This window comes from Aptenodytes patagonicus, chromosome 9, assembly GCF_965638725.1.
Source record: "Aptenodytes patagonicus chromosome 9, bAptPat1.pri.cur, whole genome shotgun sequence".
NCBI classification, from domain to species: Eukaryota; Metazoa; Chordata; class Aves; order Sphenisciformes; family Spheniscidae; genus Aptenodytes; species Aptenodytes patagonicus.
In genome coordinates, this window is record NC_134957.1 from 13421275 (window position 1) to 13443532 (window position 22258).

Sequence of the window (22258 nt, forward strand, 5' to 3'; positions counted from 1 at the left end):
AGCTAAGCTTTCACTTAGCTCATTCCATAGGAGCAGATACCCAAGAGAAGAAGAGTTCTGATTATATCATGTGCCTGGGAGAAATGTGGCCTTTTCCAAAATAGCAGAGTATTAAAAGTCTCAAGAGCAAGAGCACATGCACAGTATCCTGTTCAAGGTTAATGAGCTCTTCTGCTTGATTTATATATACCTTTGAAAAGAACTGAAGTGCAAAGTAATATAACATGAACTGCTTTCTTGCCAAACATTATTTTAAAAATAAAATAATAGAAATATAGCAATGGTATCTTTTTTTTAGTTGCAAAGCTCAAAAACAATGCAAAAATTGAAGTTGTTTAAGAGCTATTTTCCTGTCTCTCTCAGATGTCTAGCAGCTTATTCTTTTACATGTCATATTGTTTAAAACAGAGATGCCAGACAGGGGGTTCCTACTGCTTATAGTCGTTTTCTTTTCACCAGATATTCCTGCTTCCCTTCACCTCCCCATCTCTGTTTGGAGGCAAGATTCAATCTAACCTTTCATTTAGAATACACCATTTGTGTATTCTACATACATAGAATACACCTCATGAATATCCTATTCTCACAGTATATTACTTTTTCCTCTGGATTAACTCCAGCAATCTGTTATTATTCTGTTACTGCTGCCTGTTATGTCAAACACCAGTTTGACACCTAGTGTATCAACATTGCCCTGCTTTTTTGTAGGAGGGGGATATGAATTGGTCTGGGTGTCATTTTACCTGTCTTATTCCCAGCCCTGAAAGGCTGTAAAAATATGTGAACTTTACTGCATCTATAAATCATTCACTGATAGCCAGAGAAAACACCTGAACACAGCCTGTCCCCAGTACAGAAAGCTCCATGTCCTGCTGATGTCATGTTGGGGACGTTGATAACTGACCGGTGTGTGTGTCCTTGTCCTTAGGCGCTGAGCAGTGTCAGAAGCTGCTCATCTGTGTGTCAGTCGGCTGTCATGGAGACAATGTGAATGGTAAGCACACAGAGCACTGTATTTAACACCTTGGAGATGACAGTTTTATAATGTGCCTTTTCAGAGTGAGTGTTGGAGGTGAGAATGAACACAGTAGCACCGAGACCTGTAGCTGTCTTTCCTTTGATTATAATCTCTTCTTTTAGCAGTACTTAACACGTGGTATCACTTACACCAAACAGTCCACCTCTGCCATGCCCTGGACATCATGCCAGTTTTCAATCAGGTACATTATGATAGTCACGTGCTGTGGTGAGTTACCTTCCAATACACCTTTATGTGTCAGGTTTTGCTACACAGTTTCAGACGTTGTCAGCCTTTTGTGATAGGCACTGCGGTAATGAGACAGATAAAGGGCAGAGTAGAGCATTCAAAGGGTAATGAAATGAATGAAATATAGAGCATACACTTTGTAAAAGGAGTAAGGTGGTTGCTGTTATGGTAGAAGGAATATACTGACAGGCAAAATAGAGATGAACCTCTTAATCCTTCAACTTTAGTGGAGCTGAATGGTCATGATTGCTAGTGTTCTGTTAACATCTCTTACTGAGAATAGATGCACTTAGTACTCCTGCTCGTGTCTATTCACAGAAGTGTCAGTGTGTGTGGAAGGGGGGCTTCTGAAAAATACATACCCAGAAATGGTGCCGAGTCTTTTATACAATAATCTGGGTACCAGAATATAGCAGGGACATATTTACCACAAAGATACTGAGACAAAAATATTTGTGACAAAATTTCAAAACAGGAATAAATTCAGGAGAAACATAAAGAATTGAAAACTCTGTAAATTGAAACTAATGAAACATTTGTTGAGTTGCAAAGAAAAACAGAATTTGCTCAGTGAGCAGAAGTTTAGCTGAGGTGAAACTAGAGATGCTCTTCTCATGCAATTGGTTAAGGATATGTAAGAAATGATCATAAGCGCTTACTCAGCAATGTGTTACTTAGGATAGATGAAAAAGGGATAGACAAAAATCTATGGAGAGAAACATAATGCTTACTTAGGGCACCTCATGAGGTGTTTTAAATCACATTCCTGGAGGTCCCTACCTCACTCCATGGATGGAACATAAGCTTTTAACTGTGGTCCATGGAATCCTAAATTAAATGTCTGAAGCAGACTAATGTCTGTACAAACACCAGCCACACAGCTTAAACAACTTAGTTGGTAAACATTTAAAATTCCGTATGGCAAATCAATCTAACAGACCACTGTAGGGTGTCGTACACTTTATACCAGACTCACAAATGTCCGACAAGTGTTCAACCAGCCAAGAAAACTCACACTACCCAAGCTCTAATTCTGAATCACCTCCAATCCAAAATTCAAGACTTTTGACTAGAAACCCAGCAGAGTTGATGCAAAGGAGAATGCAGGAACCAGAGAAAGTGGTCAGCTATGAAAGTCGCGAAAAGGAGAATTAAACTCCAAATTGCTGTTCTCTGAATAGCTACTACCAAGCAGCTGTTAACACCTCAAACAAAAAAAATCCAGAGTATAAAACTAAAAGCTTCTATAGGAAAATACAAGTGTAAAGTTGGAGTTCTGGAGATTAGTCTGGTGTAACCAACTTCCTGACTGGCCAAGGGACCTCTTTAGTCTTTCTGGGGCTGTGTTTCTGCATTGACAGTGAAAGGATAGTAATCTTTGTCTGGAGTGCAAGACTGTGGTTAGTGCTTGTACAATGTTTTGAAAATTTACTATGTTCCTACAATTTAATTCTCAAACATGGTAAGGGATGTAGATATCGCTGAACTCAGGTTGACCTGGTTCTCACTGGAGATACTCGGTGGTCAGTGGTGATAAAGAACACCATATTGGCAGGATCTATGCTATGTCATCAGTCACAGAAATAGCAGAATCAGGCCATTCTGTATTGGTTTGGAGTTGTACAAAGTTATATAATCTTGAGAGAAAATTATTAAGGAAAATAGTTGAGATTTGAGGAAAGGTATGATGCTGCCAAGTGCACTGAATTTTTTAGTTTATTATATGATGGATTCCTTGACACTTCAAATATTAAAAAAAAAAAAACATAAAAAAATCACGGAGCTTGAACCTAAACAGCTTACCTGTGTACACAGTTGTTAGTAATGCCAGCAGCCACACTAGCCTTTCCTGAAAGTAAGTACAACATTCATTTACAAAGTTCAAATGGCAAATGAAAAACATCTACAGTGAAGCAAAAGGAAGAGACCCATCTTTCATTAATTGGAATACCTGAAGGTGTAAAGCTCAGACAAGAGGAAATAAAACAAAATGCCAAATGTAAGGGATATTACTGATGACTCTACACCACCAGATGAAGAACTAATATGAACAGGAGGGAAAACTAAGTCATGGACAAATTTAGTTCAATATTTCCACATGTATAAATGATGCTGAATTTTGCTGATTAAGGTGGTGATGTCATGTTTATTTTTTTGCTTTCATTTATTTGATAGAATGGTGACTTTGTGGCACAACGTATGTCTGTTACGCTTTGAGCTAGCAGAGTATTCTAAGCATACATGTAATGTTAGACACAGACTTCAGATTTTACTGAGAAACGATGTGCCATAACTGACTGCAAAGCAAAGCAATGCATTTGTTTCTGAATTTGGGGCCTTTATTCCTGCACCCTTAGCATTTCTACACCTGTCCAACCTCCATAACACAGGAATGAGTCTGTGAGGCTTCCTGTCTTAAAAAGGGCCACCAGCCATCAAGGCCTATAATTTCAAAAGAATACTCTATAGTTTTCATCTCCTCATTTTCAAGTGCCTGGCTTTGGCCTTTGGGGAGTTGACCATTAGAGGTGTTGAACCCGCTGCACCGGGTAGCACAGGAGCACAGAGCTGTTGTTCTGGGGAGAGCTTAGACTAAACCTAAACAATCCAGAGGAGTGGAGGAGAGCAGGAAGGTACAAGGGAGCCTCCCACAGCATTTTCCAACTGCTGTGTTGATGTTGCTGGCTCGGAGCCCTTTGTGCTGAGTACTGGGGTTGGCAGGATTTGCATAAACATGGGTCTGCACTGCGAAGGGCTCTCCATGTAATTGAGGAGGATTGCATGGGCTGTTTTGTAAGGACCTGTCCATGTGGCTGTAATTGGGAATTTAAACACAAGAGCCAGTTCCTGTTGTCATTGTGCATTGCATATCCTGCGAGTTTTTCATGGAAGCATAAAGGAAACAGTTCAATGTCTGCTTAACAAGTATTTTTTTGGGACTACTTGTGCTATTACTGTTGCCCAGTGGATGATGCCACCTGATTCAAAGCGTCTGAAAGGTTTAAATGATACAGAAACTGCAAGAGCAAAATGTTAGACAAGACAGGCTCTCTAACTGAAGTGGTGAATGAAATATTTTAATATTTTTAAATATTAATAAAGAGTGGAAAGGGGAAGGATAAAAAGACAAAGGAAACATTCAGTCTGGATAAAACTCACCCCACAACAGGTAAAAAATACAGTACCCGTGAGCCATATGAGCTATCAAAACAGGAGGCAGGCCAGCTGCCTCTTGGGACAAGAGTCTTACATTTTGTCAGTCGAAAAGAAAAGAGATTATCTTTGCCTTTCACCATATCGTAATACATCCACACGCGATGGTCTAGCTGGTGAAGGACACAGATGTATGGAAGGTCTGCCCTGGACAATTTTGAAAGTCTTTCTTTCTTCATTTAGTTAATGCAACAAAAATTTGTGTCATACAAGTTGCTCCTGAAGACATGATTTGAGCTTAGACATGCTTACAACAAAACTGATTTTATCTGTCGGTCAAGAATACTTTATAACTGGTAGCTGGTTCATATTTTTTAGCAAATATCAAGTAGAATCAGAACTTTTTCCCTTCAGAGATTAGTCCAATGTGTCTTTGATATTTCTGATTGCAGAACTTTCTGTTGTTAATTAGTATGCAAATTCACACTTCAGCACTCTGTAGCCCACCACTGAATTTTATCGGGGTCCACCTAACACTTCATGATAAAGTATTAAATGAATAAAGGTATACAAGCACAGAGGAAGATTTCTCATACGCTTTTGCAGGTGCCTGGACTTTACTTAGCCTGTATCCTACTGTTTCTGTGTATTGTGAACTGTACACAGGTGGTGTGGCTGATTTTACTGTTCCTTGCCCCTTAGAGGGGACTGAGAGGAGGAGATACATATGCTTTAATAGCACAGCAGTCAGAGTATATCACGGCAGCCATCAGCTGCAGACTCTCCCCCATGAAAACACTGTGTCTATCAGTCTGGATATTGACGTTGCATCCTGTATTACCAGACACTGCTGGCCTGCCTTCAGTGCTTGTTCAAGATTACATATAACATTATTACAAATGCTTGAGAAGCATCATGTCTCACATATATTTTGTCTGCCAGAAATACTCAGTAATTTCCACCCTGATGAGATGGGCAGAGGTTAATCCTTGCAGAGAAGATTCTGGCTAATGTATAAATCTGTCAACAAAACATGTAGGACTATATTTTATGTGTTTTGGTGTAATTTTCATAATCTAAACCAGATTTCAGACACCAAAGAATATTTACATATAGGTGTCCAGTTCAAAAGCCAAAAGTGAACCATGCTCATATATATTAACTTCTGAAGATTTGGTGTGTATGGACTGCAAAAGTTACATGCTAAACTTTAGGCAAGATAATACTTAGCTTGGTTGAAAAGCTGCTGCAAGGCTCTTCAGAATAACTTCTAACGGTGAGGGAGAGGTTATATAAGGTAGATTTCAGTTGCTTGTGAATAAAAGATGGAAATAGCTCAAGAGCTGAATATGACCTTAGCTCTTAGAAAGCTGACACTAAATGAGGCCCAACCTCATTTGTGATGTATTACGAGGATACATTTTGTTACAGTTGCCAGTAATGAGAAGTGAAGTAAAATGAAGTTTATCTTACCAGGTGTTTTCACTCTTTAAGATCTGTGCTAAGTCCTTAACAAGTAGCCTTAACTGAGAGGGTGTTGAGAATTTTCAGAAATTTTATCTATTTCTGAGAAGAGCAAGTCTTCAGCCTCCTTAACCTCCTCTGGGTTTTCTAGATTTTACAATAAATTGAACTCAGATTGTTAAGGGTACAGCCATTGTGACTTTATTATTCTACCGTCAACTGCTGTCTTTCAGAAATGATGGTAGTTTCAAATTTTTGTGGTGGACTTAACTGGATTTGAGGGTAGCTGTTTGAACAGTCAGGATTTAAGTTTTCAAACACTGTCTTGTAAGAATCAAACATTTTTCTCTTAAAAGAAAGTCAAAATTCTTGCACAGTCCTTATGACCCCCAAAAAGACATTCTTCAAGAGAAAAGAACGGTATGTTTTGAAGATTTGCAATAAAAATGTTGCCTGTATATTTTTCAGTGTTCAGTACAATGGGATTATGATTGGAGCCACCCCATCCTTTTTTTCCCCAAAGTTATAAAGACAGAATGTTTGTATTTTCCAGATACTATTTTCTTATTTTCCTTTCTGCCTGTCTCTTTCTGTATGTGTGTATTTTAAGAACAGACTTTCGGGGTGGGGGTTCAATTGTCTGGAAGCTATTCTCTCCTTTTTAGGATTGTTATGACCACAGCAATGAAAATAAGGAGGAAGTAATTACTAGTATTTGCTTCTCTTCTGCATTAAAACAGATGTGTTTAAACAAGCCCAGCGCAGTGGGGATACTCTAGCTTGATCTGCAAAAGATATACCAGCTTGAGTACTAGAAGGTTGTAGAGCCATTTTAGCATGCTTCCACTTATGTTGATTTACCAGCTATCTCACCAGAGCTAATGAACTGAGACACAGCACTATGCTAACAGGGAGGCATTACTTCCAGTATACAGCCAAAGTTATTTAACTTTGGCCTGAGCTTCTCTATGCAATGCTGTGTTGTATAGACATACAGTGAAGCAGATACTATGTGCTTTTAATGAACTAGCAGAGAAAAGAGAGGGGGAAAAAAACCCTTCTGCCTGCACCTGTTCTAAAATTTTTGCTCTGTGCTTTTTTAAGTGCAAAATGGCTCTTTGAGAGCACAGGAATTACTTGAAAAAAATTAACTTTTTGGTATGAAAGATAAGCAAGCAGACAAAAAAGCTTTTTTTTTGTTAACAAAATCTGTTAAAAAGCTGTGGTACATTTTGAAGAAAATGAAAAAAGAAATCACTGATTTGTTTTGGTCAGAAGACTATATAATTAATCTACTCTCAAGGTCAATTGGACGTGTACACAGAAAATAAACTCCTGAAACACAATAAAAATTCTGATATTACCTTCCCCTGTAGCATTTACTGTCTCCCTTACCCGGAAGTCATGATTTGCATGTCTATTAAAAAAGAGTAAATTTATCTCAATTTATCTCAAAAGTTGCTGTGTAACTAGGTAGTACTCTGGAAAGTAGTTTAAAAAAATGGCTGCTCTGGAACTTTTCAGGAATCTTACTGTATTATAGAATATCTTTTACCAATTGGAAGAATTTTACTTTTTATTTGCAGGAATAACCAGATAAATTGGATTACTTTTGCAGGAATAACCAGGTAAATTGGATTAACCAGATAAACTGATAAAAGGTAGTCCCAGCCTTGCCACGATGCATAGGGATTTCCTCTTGACATCTCTATTCCCATTAATATCTTCCTCCTCTCCATTGTTTGAGAACCGATTTGGAAGTGTTTCTCAAATTGTGTTATGAAGTGACAGCAGATTGTAATTTGGGTGGTATATGATAAAAAAGCTTGATAACTCTTGCTCTAGGATATGGGGAAAAGTAGGGGTCCATTTCCCTTGCTCCTCAATGTCACCCACCTATCATAGGTGGCCTTAAAGAATGTCAACCACCTCTTTCAAGTTCATCCCTTGCTGTCCAACCTCCCTTCACTAGCATAACAGGACTTGTTCCCCACCTCTGGCAGGTCCTGGGCCTTAAAATTCCCTCTGCCTAAGAGCTGGCAGAATGTTCTGTTTTTTCACTACTATTTAATGAAACTCATTACAGTTAAGTGAGACTGAAGGAGAGAAGGAGTTACAGCTGTCTCTTGGAGTTTTACATTCCTGGACAGTGTAAGTTTTAAACCATTTGGTGATAAAACCTACAGCATGCCAAGTCACTTGGGAATATGCACAGATCACAGACCACAGATATAATATGCTTTCAATGAGAAGCACCATTAAGTCAGTGGGCTGCTTTATTACACACTAAAGCTTTAACACTCTGCTTGTTAAGGCTAACAAACAGCAACATTCCCGGTATGTTCAGTGGTACACACCTCTCTGAAGTGACTTTAGGTGTGGTTCCTTGGGAAGGCATATAAAACAATTCTGTCCTGGGTATATTTTATTGTACCTGCAGTGATGTAACTTCAAAGGTAAGAAAGAACTGGGGAATGATAGCTAGGACTACACAGAAGTATAGTTTTAAATTTTTGAGACTTTCTGCTTCCATTTGAAATGCTATGCAAAACCCTAAGATGCTACTTACAGAATAAGATATTAGCCCCTTTTGTTCATCCTTTGTTCTCTCAAAAGCATTTCTATTACCCGTTCACCTATGCGTTCACCCTCTATTTCACAGTTTCTCTGCAGGGACAGGGCCTTTCACCACAAAATCTTTTTCAGGGAGCAACACAAATCACTCTTACAGCACAAGGTGAAAACAGATCTTCACATTTTCATATTCAACTCATGCTTGGACTGAATTAAGACTACAGAAGGAGAATGAATACATTTCAATGTTTGTTTTAATTCATAGTAGTCTGATGGGATAGGTGAAAGTGTTCAAGGTTTGAAACCCATAACAGGGTAATGTGCTAAGTACATGTTGCTCTTATCATTGTCTCAGCCCTATGTTTAGATTGTTGGTTGGGGACTGTAATATTTTTTCTCTGCTCTGTGACAGAGTCATTATATTGTTATTTGGCTTAATAATAATGTTCAGAATTTAAATATAATAGAAACCTTGTGCACATTGTGAGCTACCTAACCATCTTTGTTTACTGAGTTCTGGGTTTACAGTATGGTATGTCAGATGCTGCCTGCAGCTTACATATCACTTTTTTTAAGCTTCTTCAGAAGCACAAAGACCTTTTAGCAGAGCTTCACTGAAAGCTGTTTGGCCAGGGGGATTCTTTCTCTGCCACATATTACATCTTCAATAGAAATATAGCCCTGTCATTGCAATTTGTCTTATGTATATTTGTGTGTCTCCTGTATCAGTGTAGGCTTGTCTCTTAAATCTGTTGCCACTAAGTGCTGGTCTGGACCAAAACCGAGTTCCACACACATGCTGTGCAAGAAAAGACTAGGTAATAAGTAGTTTAGGAAGTGACACAAGATCTCCAGGTTAGTTTTCACTAGACTAACTTCCTCCCGGTCTTCATGGCCCTCCCCAGTTTTTATACAGTTATGAAAGGCTTCCATTTGTTCTCCCTTCCCCATTCTCTTTCCTTTGTTCTTTATGCTTTTCTCATCCTCCTGTTTCACTATTCTCTTCTTTTGACATCCCCTTTCGCTCTGAAATGCCTACAGATTTCTGATACCTCTTTGCCTCACTATGCTTTGAAATGAGCAATTATTTCTTCCTAAGACTGTGGGGAAAAAAAAACACATTTGGCTTTAAGACCAACTTGTGAGGATGTGGGTTGAGAAGCCAAATGTATGACAGATTTGGACAAGACTGAAAAATTACTGAGTGCTTTCCTTACACATTTGATCAATTGCATACATATTACTGGTTTAGAGACACATTACACTTGTAACCTGCCTCTCCCTGACCTATAAAATGCCACATTTTAAAGTGGTTAATAAAAAGCAAACTACAAAGTTAGAAACTGGAGGATTCATGTCATGTTTAAGTTGCCTTAAAGTTAGGTATTTAGTCTCTGCTGGCTGTCTTCAGCCACCTGATTTTCCGTGAATATCCCATCCTTAGATTGGTTTGCAAAGAAATGAAATGAGCTGCCCCTGCAACCTAGTTTTGATGTGAACAAAGTAAGTCAAACATACTTGCTAGGAGTATTTCCCATACTCTGAAATATAAGTTAGTGTTTTCCTCCCTAGCTTACTGACTCAAATCCAGTTTGATATCTGTTTCTGTGCATCACACCGTTTACGTTATTTGCTGGCAGGTAATGGGATTATTTAGATAAAACAAGCAAATATGTTTTATGCAAGTTGCCTGCCAGTATGGCCGTGTACATATGACAGGTACTAGACACATGATTTTCATTGGTTGAGATGAAAGGAAAAGCTGTACAAATAGTTTCTCTCACCAAGCAAAAATGCAAAGCAAAAACATTGTATTACAATATTTGAGAAATATGTAGAAAATGTACTCTCAGAATGTTGTGGGTTTGTCAATTTTTGCCAAAGATAACTTGCTTTGCTTTTGCTGAAAAACCTGAGGACCCAAAGAGATGAAAATCCAGGTTAACTTCCGTTTGCTCCTTCATGTTTTCATAGACCAAATGTTAGCTGGAAGGTCGAGCCTGGGAGAGAACAAGTAGATACCCAGGAATTTAAAAAGAGAGAGACATCCAGTGGGCAATTTAAGAGCCATTGTTTGAGAAATCAATGACAAGGTTATCAGAGGCTCAGAAGATATTGTTGCCTTTATTTGGTAGTAACTTTGTTTCATCCGTTGTTTATAAGATGGAAAAATGGAGGAAAGAAATTAGATAGGGAGTATTACGGGGGATATACTAAAAGCTCTCTGAGAGGAAAGAGGGAGGCAAACATACAGGGATGGTTTGGTTTACATAACCACTTGCTGCTCAAGAGAACGTGGCTCTGAACAATCTGCATTTGGTGAAATGAGGAGGGGAGGGTTGGAAGATTCATTCTGCAGGGCTTTCTATGTTCATTTTTTAATACTGAAAAAGTCATTTCAGGAAAAGGAAACAAGAATGATTCCATTAAAGAAGGACAGAGTAGAGGAAAAAGGAATGTTATGCCAAAGCAACAGGCTTTTGCAGTATCTTCTGTAGCTGGATTGCTGTAAGGGGAAGCTCAGGCAGTGTGTCAGCAAGACCTGAAGACACTGACAGCACTAATGACGATGATACATGAGAGAAGCAGGGATGACTGTTCAGAGAGTTTTTCTGGTATCATTCACATCAGTGTATGATAGAAACTGCTCCACAGGAGTCAGAGGAATTGCACAGCTTAAAACTGGTGTGGGATTTAGGACTTTTGTCTCCTGGTTGAAAAGAAATGTCCTGACTCATATCTAAATCCCTGGAAGTGAATTGAAACAAGAATGATGGCTCACACTTAGAAATAGTACCGTGGATGCTGCAGGGGTATTGACACGTGGCTATAAAATATCCTTTTTCCTATTATTGTCATGATGACCTAAAAGCTGTCACAAAACCATTATGCATGGTACTGATAATTAATCAGGTTATGCTTTAGGAGTTATGCAATTTTTACTGATATTAGTGTATGATATGTGGTGAGACTGCAGCTGGAACAGGGAGGCTATGAAATCACTGGAGCTGCTGTTCTTCAGAATGTTATCTCTGACGTTCTTGGGGCTGCATGGATGGCTGCTTGGGTACTTGGATATGAATGCCAGTGAAAGAGGAAATTACCCAGACAGATCTGTAGGTTACAGGACAACAACCCATCTGGGAGTTAGAGATATTAATATTCTCTAATGCCATCATTATTACAGTGCTATCCTAGCTAATTTTTGCTGGAGGAACTAGTAGCAATTCTTATACTTAGGCTGCCTGCCACTTCTTATTATAGAGGGTTCTTGTAACCTTTATCTGAACGTTTTCAACACCTCAACTGCTTGCAAAAGGCCTTTGAAATTCAGCAGGGTGGAAGCCCTCAGGGTAATAAATGTTCACAACTGGAATCACCTGGGAACATTCTGTAAAAGATGTAGAGGTTTTCTGCTTGAAAAATGCTGATTCCCTTAAACTGAATCTTTCCTGATCCCAAACTTTGGATAGATGCAGAATGGAAGGTCTGGTCAAAATGAGGGATAAAGAAAGACATACACAAAATGGCCAATATCCACAATCAAAATGAGACACCTACCTGAGAACAGCCAGGCACCAGACACTTAAAATACTTAGAATCCATCATATGGGAGGCTCAGATTTTAATTACTGCTCTAAATTAATAGCTTGAACCTGTACTTTTAATGTGTTAGATGAGTGCCATAATGTCTGAGCTCTGGGGTTTGTAGTTATTCTTTCTCTCCTTCATTAGAAATGAGAAATCTATCTTTGACAGGCATTAAGTTGCTAGCAGCATGGAAACTCCTAGGCAGCTGCAGTTCTTTTTGCAGGTACAAAAAGATTGGCAGGTATGAAAGAAGTCAGGCCTCACTGAGACCTGCAGAAAAGTTTGGCCTCACTAATAAATATACTGAATTACGTAGACGTGAATGACGTCATCGCAGCAGAAGCAATTTAAAACCAGTGTGACTCTAAAGTTGGAGTTACTGCAGGACTAGAAGGACCACAATTTGCAATGCATGTGGCGTACTCATCCCCAGACTGGGTGGTCTATTTTCAGCATAGATAGCATAGTTCCTCCTGTGACAAGATATTTTCAAAACATCTTCCTCTGAAAGATGAAGCTATTCTGTAACTCAATCACCAGTAGGGAAAAGTCTGTCAGTTTGTAAAAGGTGTTACTTCTAAACTCCAGATTATATGACTTTTAAGGTGACTGAGTCTATGCACTATTGATTACAAAGTGTCCTCCTCTACAAGTACTTGGATAGTTACACTTTAGTAGTGTTTCTCAGATTATAAATGAAATGGACATTTCTCCAATTGCTCTTTTGCAGCAGGTAAAATTGTTAATCACCTGCAGTACTCTCACACTGGAGCATGCCTGGGGATAATAAACACCCATTAGAAAACAGCAGTAACAGACCATCTTTTCTGAGCTGTATGGTGGTATGTAATGAAAATGTTAGTCAATAGAGGCTATTTTACACCGCTGAATTTCTTTTCTATTTGAGAAGTGAATTTAATGGTCATGGAAAGTGTTCAGGTGATGCCTCTATGAACTCACATGCTCTGTTGCTCCACTGTAGTGATATAGCAAGGATTTTTATTACTTCTGGCCTGGTGGACCAGCTTCATAAGTAAATTTTTGGTGCAGCTGCCACATCTCATCTGCCCTGAGAAAAAGACAAAGGAATATTACTAAGAGGAGAGGGGACTCTTGTCTATTTGGAACAGACTGCAATCTTTCAAATTACTCAACAAGCAGAAGGGAAGCTGAAAGGAAATTAGCTGTGATTTTTATTTCTATCATTTACTTCATCTTGGGAGTCAAGGGTTCAAGTCAGTACTCCAGAGTGATATTGATGCTTCCAAGTAATTTTTCCATTCCAATTCTTCCTCTATAACATGGAAGAAATAGCATTTCCTTACTTTACGAAGACTGAAAGAGTAACTGTATCAGTGAAACACTACAACTGAGGCTGTAGTGTTTGAGGCTGAAGAGCAGCATATTTCTTCCATTATGAAAAATAATTTTTCCCCAATTTTATTCCATTTAATCCCACTCTTTGTTTCTTAGCTTTTATTATTTCCAATACAGTTTACACAAAATTACATGTAATACCCCCTAAAATCCTTTCCCAATCAGATCCTTTTTCCGCTGAACAGTACTCAGTGAAACAAGGGTCTGAAAGCAAAATAAATGAGGAAAACCTAGGCAATATGTGGCTAGAAACACTTGCAAACCAAACGGTATTTACAGTATAATGCTGATTTTTTTCAGGATAAATGGAATGAACAGATGATCACAACAATTAACAAACTGTTGATTATGAGTAGAGTGTATGCATGTTACCAGTATACATGTCTGTATTTAGCTCATCTCACAGGAGAGGAAAAATTCTTAAAACAAATGTTAACACATTTTGCTTCACACTAGGACATCCTGGAGGCATGGCCAATTACACTGGTAGCACCTTAAATTGCAACAACTTAGTTTCTTGACTTAGTTTCTTTCCTCTGTCTGTACCCTCCAACTGTTGCTTGTTTTTCTGAAACCAGAAAACTACAAGGGAAAGTCTTCACATATAAACACTCTTTGTACTGACTGCTAAGTGATTTTTTCATTATCCTTTCAGTAAAGGTCTCTCTTGCTATTGTCTTTTAAATGGTTCACCGCAGACACATTTTAATATTTCAAATAATTTCCTCTCCTTCTTTGTTTCTTTTAGGAGGCAGAGTTTTCTCTCTTTTCAGAAAATAATAATAATACTGCTTTGATGACATATCAAGTTGCCTTTGAAGGCCCGAACTTTGATGAATGTTAGTGAATTCTTTTTACAGTAGGAGTAAGTGTAGCTAAAAGAATTTCAACTGAAAAAAAAGAAGACATAAAGACAAAATATTAAAAAATAGAAATGAAATTATAAACTTTTCATGTTGTAATCATAGGGTAATAATAGCTAATTTCCTAAGTAAGCTTAGCTAACAAAAATTGGATCTGGATGCCAGTTAGGTGCTGACAAAACTTAGATGCTTGCAATGCTAGCATTTGCCACTTAAACTTGGAGGCACTGGAAATTCCCAGGCACCTATGTTTAATGTATGCCTATGGCTCCAGTTTGGGACATGCCCCATACCAGTGCTGTGACTGCAATGCCAGTCAGTGGTGCCAAAGCAGATGTGGCTGCCACAACACTGGGCACTGTGGTAGTCAGCTGTAGGTGCCTCTGGTGCAGAGCGAGAACTGAAGACCTACGTGCTTTATACAACACATGGAAGGATTTACGTAACTTAGGCAGGTGTCCCTAGCACTCAATAGCCTTTCTGGGGATGCACTTTAGTTAACTGATAGGATACAGTAAGGACAGGGGACAATGAAACCCTCTTATGAATCAAGCAAGGTTGAACATCTCTGGTACATAAGCACTGTAAAATGAAAGTAGAAGCCTGACCATGGATTTTTTTAGATTGGGGAACAGTCTCAGAAACCTGCTAAATACTTATTTTTTTCTCAAATATTTAGGAGCGTGAATTTGGTCATGAAACCATCTGTGTCTATAATTTTGCACCTATAAATTCTGAAGCCTTAAAAGTGTAGATTAAAAGCTTGCTTATAGAAATTTCTTTTCTCTTTGCAAATTGTCCACCTTTTTGTAGATTCATTGGCATAAATCAAGTGAACTATGTATTTATAATTGCAAGCAGATTTAAAAAAATCATATTAATGATACTTTTGTTAAGAAATTATAAAGGCCTAGGACTAAATTACAGTTTTCAATGCTCTTTACTTTGAAAATTGATTAGAAAAATATTTTACAGTGTTCTATGATTTGCTTTCTCTTTCATCTAATAACTTTTAACATGCTTGCTCAGAAAATAGAAAATATGTATTGCACTGCAGGTAGAACTAACTTTTAAAAACTTACATTTTACTATAGATATATTTCAGATTAAAATTATTATACTTTTCCACCAAAATTAAGTGTTCCAGTTTCCCCAATTCTGTTATTTTTTCTTGACCTTTCTTTTTCACCCAGGAACAAAATGAAATGCAGATTAAACATAGTGGAAAATAATCTTTTGCTCCCATCTCCTGGTTCACTTAACTATGGTGCAGAATATTAGCAAATTTCTTTCTGTGCCTAGATTTATCAAGCCAGATGATATTGGTTAGAACCTTTATTTTTGGAAGGTTTTATTTTTTTTAAAGAAGTCCTGCCTCTAGATGAAAAACCTCCATTACAGCACTGCATTTGAATTGTTTTAGGAGATAAAATATAGACTACAGGGAGATTTCGGCTGATATAAATCTTTTTTAGCTCCACAGAAGTGACAGGTTAGGTTATTTCAACCAGGTACCAGGCAAAGAATGTTTTGGATGGGGAAAAGAAACATGAATTGTTGTCAACATATAATTTTGTATGTATAAGCTGTTTGTCTAGGAACACTGTCCACCTTAACCCATTAGTTTAAAAGAAGGTTACTCTGTTAAAGAATCAATAAAGTTTGCTTAAAATGCTAAGGTGTATAGGGAATATGCAGTCAAGATCAACAGTGTCACTTTTTAAACCCCTGCCTGATACTAAGCATCTTTAAGAAGGTGCTGGTGGCTCCCGGGTCTAGCTGGCTTCAGCAGCAGCACTTGTTTCTCATGGGGTACAAGGAGACCTGAGGAGTCCCTGATGTGATTGGCATGGGACCAAGTTGTGTGTGCATGAAACAGGTATACTTTCCAAGGCAAAAAACATCCTCTTCCCATCCTCTTGGTGCCTGCCAGGATGGACCTGACACCATTTGCTAGTGAAGGAGAGGGCTTTCTGTAGGAGAGCATTTTTCCAGGGCCCGGAGCACACCAACAAGTCTTGATTGCCTGGAGCAGCCTCACCTGGGACCACCACCCATGCACCCTCTGCTCTTCTCCCTCTTCAGGAGCTACATTTAAGCTGTGGCTGTAACTCCTACTCCTTCCTGAGCTGTGCAGTAGCTAGCCCTGTCTCCTGCTGTCCTGACTTGCTAAATGGGATTCCAGAATTTACTTTGGACTTGGTTTGTTACCTGGGCTTGTCTGATGATCACTGGATGGTCACCAGAGCGTGTTAGTATCAGCTGCCTAGCCCTGCTTGGATACTGTGGCGCTGCGCCCTGGTAGGTAAGATTGCTGTTCCTGCCATGCTGTGGTCAGCCTCAGCTCTTGGTCTGTCTACCCTTGTGGAGCAACCCCGGTTCTGCTGCTCACTGACATGTCCATCAGCTGTTTCCAAATTGCATTTACAGTGAGAAGAAGATAACCTCTCGCATCCCTTGCTGAGCATAAAGTGTTATCTTCTCTGCACTGCAAAGTGCATACCAGGTGCAGGTGGGTCTGTCTCATTTCTAAGAGTGTACTGGTTGAGTCTATTTACTGATTTCCCACTTAAGGAATGAGTTTTGTATTTGCTAGACAATTCAGAGCATGTTTTGCTACTAAATTTTAGGTTATTGGATAGTTAGATTAACTTTAGAAAGTACAGGCTACTCTGTTGACCCTCTGTTCCTGGGTTTTTTGGTATAAAACTACATAGATAGTTTTCATCCACCCCATCTGAGTGGGAAGAATGGATCTTTTAGGGGATCTAGCAGAGGGTAGTTTCAAACTGTAGTTGCCAGCATAGGGGGGAAAAGAAGGGTTTATGTGTAAATATAATGAAGTCAGGAGGGACTAAATGAGGGAGAGATGTAGAGTAAAAGCTACAACTGCAGTCTAGAACTAGCTACAAAGAGAAGGCTGGGCAGCAGTAGAAAAGGGTTGTTGAAGTGGAAGCGTTTATGTGAAAAGCAACTGTATGTTATCATAAAGAGTCATTGGACAATTGGTTATTGAAATATGTGATAATTCCTGAAGTCGGAAGCAGAGACCCAAGACGTGCCCTCTTAGAGAACTCTCCTAGTAGCTGTCCTACAAACCTGTGCCAATTTTTCCTTATTTTCACTAACTCAGAATCTTACATTGAATTCATATTAGCTCTGCTTCAAGAGAACGGGTGGAAAACAATTTAATCCAGCTTAGTCCATTGACTGTAGGATATCTAGGAAAGTGGGAAATATGTGCTTGAAGAAGCGTAAGAAAGCATCATATGTGGGTCTTCTGATTACAGATAGGCCTAAACATAAGCAGCAGCATCAGAAAATGGTATTTAAAAGAAACCACGTGCTTGCTAAGCTTTTGACTTGTGCCTACAGCTCTGACTCAGCATGGTGGGGACAAGAGGGATGGCGGCAGTTTAAAACCCAGTGTACCTGCCATTTCAGCGAAGCCACAGAGGCGAAGAGCTCCGGAGTGGAGGATCGCACCAGGGGACCCTTCCTGAAGCAGCAAAACCGCAGCAAAACCTGCGAAAAGCAAAAGCACAGGGAGTGAGAGGGTGCCCCAGCCCCCCCCCCCCGCCCCCGATCAGGAGGAGGGAGCTCCTGATGAGCGGCAGCTCTGACTCAGCGTGGGTGGGGACAGAGGGGACAGCGGCCAAACCCCCTCACTTAGAAGAGCAGTCCCCAGGGAGCGCGAGTGACCCGGAGTGCGGTGAACAGGGTGGGCAAACAGGACGTGGTGTGTCAGAAGGGCGTGGCGCGGCAGTTCGCACAGGCAGGGTGTGCAGGGAAGGCGAGCGGGCGGGGTGCAGTCCCCCTCCTGGCTCTAGAGGCCAACTCAACTAGTAGTCGTCGCCTTCCCAGAAGAGGACCAGCTATGGTTTCCACGTGGCCAAAAGCTGTTGCCAGAAGGAATGTGGCAACCCAGATGGAGCTCACACACAGGCATACAGCTGTCCAGGTCTCTGGCTGCAGGGAGTGCCTGAGCCTGTCAGCTGTACTGGAGGGCAGCAGAGACACCACCTGTGTGTGGTGTGACCAGGTGGATGATCTGCTCGGCCTGGTGGCAGAGCTGAAGGAGGAAGTGGAAAGGTTAAGGAGTATCCGGGAGTGTGAGAGTGAGATAGATTGGTGGAGCCGCACCCTACCGTCCCTGAGGCAAAGGCAGCAGATGGAGGCTCCACAAGAAGCAAAGGATCCCCTGCCCTCTTGCCACCAGGTAGAAAGAGGGGACCTAAGCGACGGGGGGGAATGGAAACAGGTCCCTGCTCAGGGTGCCGGGCGAACCCCCACCCGGCCTCCCTCACCTTCCCAGTTGCCTTTACAGAACAGATATGGGGCCAGGGAAACGAGGATGTAGACGAAGGTCCATCCAGGAGGTTGCCTAGGGTGAGGCAGTCAGCCCCACGCATTATGACTGCCTCTGCTAAGAAAAAAAGGAGAGTAATTGTCATAGGCGATTCCCTTCTGAGGGGAACAGAGGGCCCTATATGCCAGCCGGACCCATCCCACAGGGAAGTCTGCTGCCTCCCTGGGGCCTGGGTCAGAGACATTACTAGGAAGCTCCCTGGTCTGGTACGGCCTTCCGACTACTACCCACTGTTGGTTATACAGGCTGGCAGTGATGAGGTTGCAGAGAGAAGTCCTGCAGTGATCAAAAGGGACTTCAGGGCACTGGGGCGACTGGTTGAAGGATCAGGAGCACAGGTAGTGTTTTCCTCAATCCCTACAGTGGCAGGGAAGAATACTGAAAGGAACAGGAAAACACACCTGATCAACACGTGGCTCAGGGGCTGGTGCCATCAGAGGAATTTTGGCTTTTTTGATCATGGGGAGGTTTACACGGCACCGGGCCTGCTGGCGACAGATGGAGTCCAGCTGTCTCACAGGGGGAAAAGGATCATGGCTCATGAATTGGCGGGGCTCATTGACAGGGCTTTAAACTAGGTTTGAAGGGGGAAGGCGATAAAACCAGGCTCACTAGAGATGAGCCTAGGGGTGGCATGCCAATGCTGGGGGTGAAATCGATAGCCCAGCTCAAGTGCGTATACACCAATGCATGCAGCATGGGCGGCAAACAGGAGGAGCTGGAAGCCATCGTGCAGTGGGATAGCTATGACTTAGTCGCCATCACAGAAACATGGTGGGGTGACTCTCATGTTTGGAGTGCTGCAATGGATGGCTATAGACTCTTCAGAAGCGACAGGCGAGGAAGGAGAGGCGGTGGGGTGGCTCTGTATGTTAGGGCATGTTTCGACTGTCTGGAGTTCAACAACTGTAATGATGATACAGTCGAGTGTTTATGGGTAAGGATGAGGGGGAAGGCCAACAAGGCAGATATCCTGCTGGGAGTCTGTTATAGACCACCCAACCAGGATGAAGGGGCGGATGAAGCATTCTACAAGCGGCTGGCAGAAGTCTCTCAATCGCTAGCCCTTGTTCTCGTGGGGGACTTCAACTTCCTGGACATCTGCCGGAAATACAACACGGCAGAGAGGAAGCAGTCTAGGAGGTTCCTGGAGTGTGTGGAAGACAACTTCCTGACACAGCTGGTAAGTGAGCCTACCAGGGGAGGTGCCTCTCTTGACCTGCTGCTTACAAACAGAGAAGGACTGGTGGGAGATGTGGTGGTCGGAGGCCGTCTCGGGCTTAGCGACCATGAAATGGTAGAATTCTCCATTCTTGGTGAAGTAAAGAGGGGGGCAGCAAAACTGCAACCATGGACTTCCGGAGGGCGGACTTTGGCCTGTTCAGGACGCTGGTTGAGAGAGTCCCTTGGGAGACGGTCCTGAAGGGCAAAGGGGTCCAGGAAGGCTGGATGTTCTTCAAGAAGGAAGTCTTAAAGGCGCAGGAGCAGGCTGTCCCCATATGCTGTAAGAAGAACGGTCAGGGAAGACGACAGGCCTGGCTGAATGGTGAGCTTTTGCTGGGACTCAGGAAAAAAAGGAGAGTTTACCGCTTGTGGAAGAAGGGGCAGGCAACTCAAGAAGAGTACAGGGATCTCGTTAGGTCGTGCAGAGAGGAAATGAGAAAGGCAAAAGCCCAGCTAGAACACAATCTGGCCGCTGTCGTTAAAGACAACAAAAAAAGTTTTTACAAATATATTAATGACAAGAAGAGAGCCAAGGAGGATCTCCATCCCTTATTGGATGCAGGGGGCAACATTGTCACCGAGGATGAGGAAAAGGCTGAGGTACTTAATGCCTTCTTTGCCTCAGTCTTTAACAGGCAGACCAGTTATCCTCAGGGTACTCAGCCCCCCGAGCTGGAAGACAGGGACGGCGAGCAGGATGAACCCCCCATAATCCAAGAGGAAGCAGTCAATGACCTGCTACGCCACCTGGATGCTGGTTGCTGGAGCGTGTCCAGAGAAGGGCAATGAGCAGGGCAACCCCAGTGAGGGGTCTGGAGAACAAGTCTTATGAGGAGCAGCTGAGGGAACTGGGTTTGTTTAGCCTGGAGAAAAGGAGGCTGAAGGGAGACCTCATCGCTCTCTACAACTACCTGAAAGGAGGTTGTAGCGAAGTGGGTGTTGGTCTCTTCTCCCAAGTACCTAGCGATAGGACGAGAGGAAATGGCCTCAAGTTGCGGCAGGGGAGGTTTAGATTGGATGTAAGGAAAAATTTCTTTACTGAAGGAGTGGTTAAACATTGGACCAGGCTGCCCAGGGAAGTGGTTGAGTCCCCATCCCTGGAAGTATTTAAAAGACGAGTAGATGAGGCACTTAGGGACATGGTTTAGTGGGCATGGTGGTGTTGGGTTGATGGTTGGACTCGATGATCTTAGAGGTCTTTTCCAACCTTAATGATTCTATGATTCTATTCCACTGCAGTTACAGAACGGCATGTTGCCCTTGACGAGATAATTTTACAGGTATGTTCAATCCATCAAAAGAAACAACAATATGGATGTTTAAGGACAATAATTTCCACAGGTATGTGATGACCTGAGAACACAGTAGGAAATTTTAGATGTAACTGTCTTCCAAAATAAGTCCCTCAACTGTGTAGAAAAAAAAATTACTTTCTGAAAAACATTAATAGGTATAGAAAGTCAGCACTGATCTAGTTACACTGGTAGGCATTGTCCTGAATACAGGACCAGCTGATAATACATTTTTCTGATCTTTTATTAATTTATTGTTATACTGTAGGAAAATTTCTTGAAAATGTTCCATTTTGCTGACTTGCTCCCTCTTACAATGACACAATACTGCCTGTTCTAAAGAGGAGTTTTTTTTCCATCTTCTTGCATGTCCACTTTTGTACTCAGGGTGCTAGGAAAGGCACCATTCCATCTGTCTGATCTCTTATAAATGTACAATTGCAAAATTCTCTCACAATTGCTTAGGTGTTAATAATTAATAACTTCCTTCAGCAGATTTCATAGTATTTCATTGAATTTTGAAATGGTTAGTTGAAATCCAGCTTTGTGAAATCTTCCAAGTCCATATATTTTATCAAAGTAGACTTATCTGTAGAAGATTAGAGAGAGTTTAATACAAATAATTGTGTTAGTATCTCTCTGAGTTAATTTCCCAGAGGATTTATCAAGAAGAGTAGATCACACCAAAATTAATTACAGAGTCTTCTATAACTTATTTAGCAAAGCCTCTGCTTATTTGCAAATAACAATGAGGTACTATCAATAGTAGGACAACCTGAAGTCATTGAAAAAACTAATTAAAAAATTGTTTACATTTAGGGAAACATCAGTTCAGATCAAAATTGCCTTCCCAAGTGATAATTCATTGTCAAGCTTTTTTCTTTCATATGCTAGCTAATGCATGCAATGAATGATTCAAGCTAATTCTAAGTTTTTTTTAAATTCATCAGTAGTTGTAACCAGGGTAACCTGTAATTCTAATCTTAGTTCACTATAAAGTCTTATGCTGTTTTTATCAGATGTTATGGTGAACTCTTCATTTATACATTAGACATTCATTAAATCAATGAATCCTCTGTCCAAG